We start from the raw sequence: 8,946 nt of genomic DNA, 5'->3' as shown, positions 1-8,946 counted from the left end.
ACTACAATCATAATTAATTTTTGACCTTTGTTGTGGTAGGGTTGTTAGAACACCACCACATTACACCTTATAAGTCGAACCCCTCTAGCGACAGACGGTAACAACTTCCGTCATGGAAGCGAGAAAGTAGGCCCAGTAGTATTATTGACATGTATAACGTCAACCGATACTGCGAACTGAATAAAAAATTTTGGATGTAGGGCTACAGAGGAGAAGAAGAAGAAGAAGAAGAAGAAGAAGAAGAAGAAGAAAAGGAAGAACTTCGCCGTAGCGTCTTGCAAGGCAGCTAGCCGAGACGGGCCGTCTGCGCAGCCTGTAGAAGAAGGCAGACGGAGCTGGCGTCTCATATGTGTCAGGCCTGGAAACGAATGAACCCCGCGTAGCGTGCCTGGGGCCGGGAGCCGTCGGCCGCCACAGACGCTGCTTCTCCGGGGCGGTTCCGAAAACAAACAGCAGCGCCCCAGTGGCGGTGCATCGCCGGTATACGGAAGGCTCAGGCCGCGCTTGATGGCTCGTCTTCCACTCCGAAGAATCAGTCGAAGTAGTCCTCTTTCACTTCGTCGCCCCAAAGACAAGCGTTGTTTTCATCATACGGAGACTACAACTGGCATTTAGGACGATGTAGAGAACAAATCATTACCCAGAGACGACTGGTATGACAAATTGTCTTAGTCCTTACTGGACTCCAAGAAGTGTCCTCCCTGGGCCCCATCAGGTATCCAGGACTTGTCGGGCTCCACGAAGGCATACGACGAACGCATACGTCTCTGTCGATAGATCCTTGGAAGGATACGGAAGAGCAGACAAGACGTCACTACAAGGGAACTGATAACGCAACTTCTGAGAAATGCAAGGCTAACTTACAGAGAAGTACTGTCAGGAATACAAGATCGAAACCGAACACGGATTGTGACCAATTTTATTCAGCATAGTTCTGGGCGAAGTGATCATCCTGTAGAGAGCAATAAACGACGTGGCAGGAAAAAGGACAATAGGTCCAGGTGAGCTCCATAGCTTTTGCGGGCGATATAGTGATTGTGAAAGTGAACTTGCCGCAGAAAGACAAACAAACGGAATACCTCTAACGATAAGAAAACACTAGAAGGCCAGTGTAAAAGTCATAAATTCGAATACATCGGAACAGGAGCAAACATCAACAGCGAAAAAAATAGATACCTTTAATGTCAGTTTTATGTATCAGCAGAGATATATACAATATCTATAATAATAACAAAACAGCAAAACCATCGTGTCCGTACGATGAAAATTTTTGCCAAACACTTATTCCGGGTGATGTAGGAAGTTTAACAGAATAACGTAAGAATATCTCTTCCAAATATTTTTCTTTTTGCTTGAAAACTACTACTAATAGATTAAGTTTTCCTTCTGTTTGAACATTACTAATACTAGAAGATTTTTCGTGGTGTTTTCACTGGTAACTTGACATCGGGACAACGTCAAAATCGGATCACCAAAAAAAGATATTTTAATTTAAAGATTTTGGAAACTGCTCAGCTTAGTAGGTCGGACTTTTACCTCAGTGATACGATCATCGCGATGAAGTACGCCAAAGATCCAATAAATAGTACTGTAAGTATCGTAATACAGGAACCAATAAATGTCACTGTAGGTTCTTTTACCTTAGTGACCGAAGAATTATCAGAAATTTACATGAGTGACAGAAGCATTGCAGCCTCAGCTTTACGAATATTTACTGACACTGAATTTACTCGGCTGGGTTTTACTGATTGCACTTTGTGTATTAAGAATTTAACAAAATTTGTTTGCTCCTTTCAACAGGTTTTAATTATATTTGACTTTTTGACTAGGGAAAAACTGATTTAGTGAGTTTGCTTTGTGATTTGACTGCCTACTTATTACATTTTGATTTGATTTTTTTATCAATAAAATGGCCAGGAGGAGTCCTTACCAGCATATTAGAACAGCTAAAAGACTGTGGGATCCCACGAATCCAATGAAGATGGTGAGGCGAGATTTGTTGCGGCTCGAGGACATCAGGTTTTAACTTGCTCTTTGTTAACTCTTTCAAAAGGTGAGGCGCGAAGTAACTCTGATCGGGAGCGTCATGCATTATGTCACTCCTAACTACATACAATAAACAGGTCGTCTGACCTTAGACAGTGATACACATGCGAAGCTGGGGCAGGCCATTAGTGACGAATACATCCGCAGACGTATTGGGTCTTAAAAAAGGTGACGATAAATGGATGCTGGCCGGGTTGGCCGAGCGGTTCTAGGCGCTACAGTCTTGAACCGCGCGACCGCTACGGTCGCAGGTTCGAATGCTGCCTCGGGCATGGATGTGTGTGATGTTCTTAGGTTAGTTAGGTTTAAGTAGTTCTAAGTTCTAGTGGACTGATGACCTCAGAAGTTTAGTCCCATAGTGCTCAGAGGCATTTGAACCCATTTTTGATAAATGGATGTCAAGACCAACGGAAAAACTACAGAGGAGCATGGGGACGATATGACGAGAAATCAGACTGGAAGGGGCCAGATTTGCTGAACATGCGACGACGATGAACATGGGTAGAATGGGAAGCAACGGGTGAACAAAAGGGAAGACAGGAATCAGGTGGATTATGGGAATCGGGAAAATGCGTGTTTCCGCAATAGAGTAAAATATATTTCTGGTTAGGTCGTTATTCACCCATGTTGTTAGCTATCTTGACCATTAGCTGCTTGTTACGACTATATATTGCCAATTCCTGTACTCTGCATTTGTGGCTACAGGGCCTCGTAATTTCCAGTGTTTTTATTAAAAATATGTGTAAATTAAGAGTACCACACTTTCTGATTCAGAATGGCGGCTATGACATCCATTTCCATCCTTTCAGTAAAATCTCTTTGACTATGTGCTTTATTACTTTTCACTTACTGCACGTCGTGTTCGTGGCTGCAGGTACGTTACTTCACAGCGTAACAGCTTCGCTGTGGACATGTGACGACTTGATAAACAAGATCAGTATCATGAAAATTCCTGGCAGATTAAAACGGTATGCTAGACCCAGACTCCAACTCGTGGCCTTTGCCTTTCGCAGGCAAGTGCTCTACCGGCCAAGTTATCCTAGCACGTTGACGATCCCTCTTCACAGCTTTGCTTCCGGCAGTACCGTCTCCTACCTTCCAAACTCCACAGAAGTCCTCCTACAAATTTTGCAAGGCAAGTACTCCTGGAATTAAGAATACTGCGAAGACATGACTTAGCTGCAGCCTGGGGTTATGTTTAAAAAATGAAATTTTAACTCTACAGCGGAGTTTGCGCTAGCAGGAAGCTCCCTAACAAATTAAAATTATGGCGGATCGACACTCGAAATCACGACCTTTGCCTTTAGTGGGCAACTTCTCTACCGTCTGCTTGTGTGTTCAGTCGGTAAGGCACTTGCCCGCGATAGGCAATAGTCCAGAGTTCCAGTCTCGGTCCGGCATACACTTTTAGTCTGCCAGGAAGTTTCATATCAGCGCTCACTCCGCTGCAGAGTGAAAATTTCATTCAAGATCAAGACCATTTCTCAAGTAAGGGCCCCTTTTTCAGTCGCACAGAGTAGTCTTATAAGAAGTAGGCTCGAAACAAACCAGTCGACCCCCTTTCAACTTTCAACACTTAGATTGATGTAGTTCTCCGATATATACTCACGCTCATAAATTAAGCATAATGCTGATACATTGTGAAACAACGCTCTGTTGGGCGGTTTGCTGGTTTAAATCACCTCGGGGTATGACCATGCGGTCGTCGCACGGTGGCGCTGGCAGCAGTCCACATACGCAGAGGTGTGTAGGTGCATGTCAGAGTACGGTGCAGCTAGTAAGTGTGCAGACGTTTTCAGACGTGCTAATGGTGACTGTGTGTTGAAAATAACTCGAAGGACACACACTGATGACGTTATGAGGGGTAGAATACTAGAGCGACTGGAGGCTGGTCAAACACAGCAGGCCCACCGTGTGCCACAAAGTGTGATCTCAAGATCATGACGACGATTCCAGCAGTCCGGAAATGTGTTCAGGCGCTACAGTACGGGACGTCTACACTCTAAAACACCGCAAGACGGCCACGGAGTACTCCAGATAGCCTTGCTCCGGACCTTGCCCCAGCCACTGGAACGGCTGTCTCCAGCCACACCGTCTACAGACGACTAAACAGACACTCTTTATTCGCCCGGACACCTGCAAGGTACATTCCACTGGCCTCTGTCCACAGGAGAGCCCGTAGAGCCTGGTGTCAAGAACACAGTACATGGTCATTCAAACAATGGTCCCAGGTTATGTTCACGGACGAATCCAGGTATAGTCTGAACAGTGATTCTCGCCGGGTTTTCATCTGGCGTGAACCAGGAACCAGATACCAACCCCTTAATGTCCTCGAAAGGGACGTGTATGGAGGTCGTGTTTTCATGGTGTAGGGTGGGATTATGACTGGTGCATGTATACCCATGCAAGTCTTTGACAGAGGAACTATAAAAGGTCAGGTGTATCCGGACGTCATTTTGCACCAGTATATCAGCCTTTTCACGGTTGCAGTGGGCCCCACCTTCCTCCTGATGGATGATAACGCACGGCCCCACCGAGCTGCCATCGTGGAGGAGTACCCTGAAACAGAAGATGTCAGGCGAATGGAATGGCCTGCCTGCTCTCCAGACGTAAACCCCATCGAGCACGTCTGGGATGCTCTCGGTCGACGTATTGCTGCACGCATTCAAACCCCTACGACACTTAAGGATCTTCAACAGGCACTGGTGTAAGAATGGGAGGCTATACCCCAGCAGCTGCTCGATCACCTGATGCAGAGTGCCGGCCGAAGTGGCTGAGCGGATCTAGGGGCTACAGTCTGCAACCGCGCGACCGCTACGGTCGCAGATTCGAATCCTGCCTCGAGCTTGGATGTGTGTGACGTCCTTTAGTTAGGTTTAAGTAGTTCTAAGTTCTAGGGGACTGATGACCTCAGAAGTTAAGTCCCATAGTACTCAGAGCCATTTTTGAACCACTGATGCAGAGTATGCCAACCCGTTGTGTGGCCTGTGTACGTGTGTACGGTTATCATATCCCATACTGATCTCGGGATACATGCACAGGAAACAGTGGCGTTTTGTAGCACATGTGTTTCGGTACGGTTTTCTCAACTTATCACCAATACCGTGGATTTACATATCTGTGTCGTGTGTGTTCCCTATGTGCCTATGCTATTAGTGCCAGTTTTGTGTAGTGTCACGTTGTGTGGCACCACATTCTGCAATTATCCTTAATTTATGAGCATGAGTGTAATTTATTTCACGTCATTTCGTGGCATTCCAGGTGCCAGTCCAATCCGTCCCTATCCAAGTCCAGTGATGATCCATTGCAAAATTCAATGCGTGAAAGGGGGGTGCCTCGGGAACAACATCGTATTATAGGAAACGTATTTGCACCTTTGTTTCTAACACGAGCGCAGTGCCATATATGTAGCACAGCTGTCTGTGGTCTCCCACCCTCTCGAATAATAGCCCAGCGTTTTTGGAACCACACCACCTCCCTCGTTGCCAGCAGAATTCGGAGGAACAAACACCCACACACTGAACCACGGTGAGACTATTTCGCACGTGCTCCCGACAGGAGCACAGATTAGAGGACGTAGCACCACCGTGTGGAGAGCCAACTAACCGGCTGCGAGCTCGGCCATTCCACGGCCCGGTGTCGCGAGGCTGGCCGGATATTAAAACTGCGGCGTCCACGTCCGCTAATACCGCAACTTTGTCTTCGCTGCAGTTACTGGCGCCAGCCCGACGCCGCGTCCGTATTTCATAGGGCGCAGCGGTAGCGCCAGAAATAAAAACTCTGCCGGCCGACGCAGCAGCTGGCGACGGCCGGTTATCGTCGCCGGGGTGCTCTGGTATGTGTGTGTGTGTGTGTGTGTGTGTGTGTGTGTACGTGCAGTGGAGACGCCACGGACGGAAGAACGAGTGAGGAAGAGCGAAGGAGGAGAGGCCCTTCGGCCTGTAGAAACAAACAGCGCACCAGCAGTGGCGCCAGCACGGTGCCAGCAGAACCAGCAGCAGCAGCACTGGGACAAAGCGTCGCATTTATTTCCGGGTACAATGAGAGCCAGCGCGGCGCAGGCGAGACAATGTGCGGCGCCGCGAACAGATGTTACTCAGACTGATGGAGGGTATTTCGGACGCTTCCCATAATAAGCGCATCCCTGAATTGCCGCGGAACAATTTCAAGAACTGGCGCTGGCGTCAGCCCATCATCCTCCCGAGACCGTTTTGTTTGGACGCTCCGTTACGTGGCTTCCAAGGACCTAATCAGCGCAGTTCGCTCTACAGCGATCGTAAAACTACGCAATAACTAATGCATCACTGTAGTACCAACGTTGCTACAATGTGAGGGAAAGTCAAGAGGTTTTTATCATCACAATGAAAAAATAAAATTAAATAATTAACATTTACAAAAGAGGCTTACTTTCTGTCTTTCGATCGCTGTGTTTTGTTTCAAAATGACCAGTTTATAGCAATTTAGGCCATTTTCAGAGTTATACAAAAAAGTATATGTTTCACAGTTTTTACTGTGCTTGAAAGTAGTCACCAGTGCTGCGTATCAGCTGTCACCAGCGATTTGGAAGTCGTTGGATACCTTTAGCAGCGCCAATTGTGTTGATGGACTGGAGCTCTCTGTTACCAGACGAACCTCTGTAACAGTTCTCAAGCGAATACCACAAACTGCTTTCTTCATCTCAGTAATCAAGTAAAAGTCGCACGGCTGTGTGGTGGATGATACAGAAATTCACATCATCATCGATCGAACAAATCTGGCGCTATTTGCGCAATACGAGACCGAACGCTGCCCTGCAAAATCGTGGGTGGGCCCTGCAGAAAGTGTCGCCACTAACTTCTCTCAACTGGTCGTAGGCTGATTTGCAAATCTGAACAGTTAAGAATCACCCAATGGAGTTTATGGAAGCGGTTACCAAAAGTTATGTTCACGGAATACTCCATATTTGTTTACAAATATGACAGTGTACATGTGATGTGTTATGAGAGCGAAAGGAACCTGTGACCACTGGAGACAGTGCCACAAGTTCCTCCAAAAAGTCATAACACATCAGACACAGAAATGTCATACTAACTAATTAAATCCACCTGATGATGGAGGTTTAAACCTTTGAAACGCGTCGTGGAGATAAATAAAATGATGGCTGGTAACAGTAAACTTGTTGTTTCATTTAATGTCAATAACAATCACAGTAAAGCCTAACCTAAAATGTTCGCATTTAAAGGAGAATAGATGCTTTTTAAATATGGTATGCTGAAGATTAGATGTATAGATTACGTAACTAATGAGAAAGTACTGAATATAACTGGGGAGCAAAGAAGTTTTTGGCACAAGCTGACAGAAGAAGGGATCAGTTATAAGGACATAGTTTGAGACCTTAAGAGATCACCAATTTAATACTGGAGGGAAGTGAGTGGGAAGGGGCTGGGGGGGGGGGGGGTCAAAATCGGAAAGGGAGACCAATACGCTAAGCAGATGCAGAAGGATGCAGTTTGCAATAGTTACTCGGAGATGAAGAGGCTTGCACAGGACAGAGTAGCATGTGAAGACCTACATCAAACCAGTTTTCGGACTGAAGGCCACAACAATATGTCTACGAATTTTCAGTTTCGTGTATTACCACTGACCAGAGCACGTTGGAGCTGTTGGCACCAGAGTGCGAAACTCTCCTTGATTTGTCACAATCATTTTTGCGTCGTGCATCAAATAAATAAGTTTATCTGAGTGTCGACAAAATACCGTCCAGCCAATTCATGACTATTGTTCGTCAGTGTCTTTCCGAAACAATTACAGAAATTTCAAAGAATTTTAATTCGGATCTCCGAGATCAATGGTTTTTCTGGAAGACAGAGCAATCAATTGTGGGCAATGCTGCTGCAGGAATTCTAACTCTTAAAATTATGAGATATTACTTACCGGTAGAAGTCTCAATAAAAATTACTTTCACCCGCAGGCGTATTCATCGTAACTATACGGTTAAGAGTTTAGTCAAATAGAAAAAGGAACAGAAACGTTTTAAAAATCCTACTGCATATGATTTAATTTCATCGTATTAGATGTTTCAGAAAAACCTGCAATTGCGTCATTCACGATTTAATAATTAAAACTGCACAAGTTACTTATGTTTTGATTCTTAACACAGCACGTTTCCAGAATTTATTCTGATTTTAAACATGCAAACAATTGCATCATGCAAACATAACCAAACGTATTCACGTAAACAAAAACACAAATGTACTTCAAAACGACAATAAATTCTCGAAAATCGTTGTGCTAAGCATCAAAAGGTAAGTAAGTAGTGCAGTTTTCATTATTTAAATCACTACTGTGTATGACTGGCGATGACATTGTTATTCCCTCAGTTGCAAAATATCTTTTCTGTAGTTTTCTCTGGCGTGAACGTAGTCATAGTTGATCATATTATGGTTCGTTGATCATTCCGGCAATTAACAGGGATGGCGCTCATTCATTTCCGAGTCTAGTCAGCATTTCCAGAATGCAGCAACTCCAATGACATTATTGTTTGCCACGATCGAGGATACAGATCATATGTTGTTTCGTACTCACAAGACTCTTCTCTATCAGATGGAAAGAGGCCCCATTTTTTTCATGTTGCTGTTGCAGGGTATCCGCTGGCAGCTTACTCTTCATTCTGGTGATGCGGCTAGACTCCAATGTTTCCCCTAGAGCTGAATAGCTGAATCCTAGTGACGTAGCTCTTTCTAAATTTCAGTCGACAGGCTACAGACTGGCGATCATGCAGTGAACGACGGGGGTCATTGACCAATATTGCCCTCTGCGCGTCTTTGGGGGCGGTGGGGGTGGGGGGGGGGGGGGGAGGGGAAGAGAATTTGTCGACTGTAGTCGTCTTCATACATCCCGTGATATCATTGACACTTTCAT

The sequence above is a fragment of the Schistocerca americana genome, chromosome 1 (assembly GCF_021461395.2).
Source record: "Schistocerca americana isolate TAMUIC-IGC-003095 chromosome 1, iqSchAmer2.1, whole genome shotgun sequence".
NCBI lineage: Eukaryota > Metazoa > Arthropoda > Insecta > Orthoptera > Acrididae > Schistocerca > Schistocerca americana.
Note: the sequence above shows the minus strand (reverse complement) of the source record.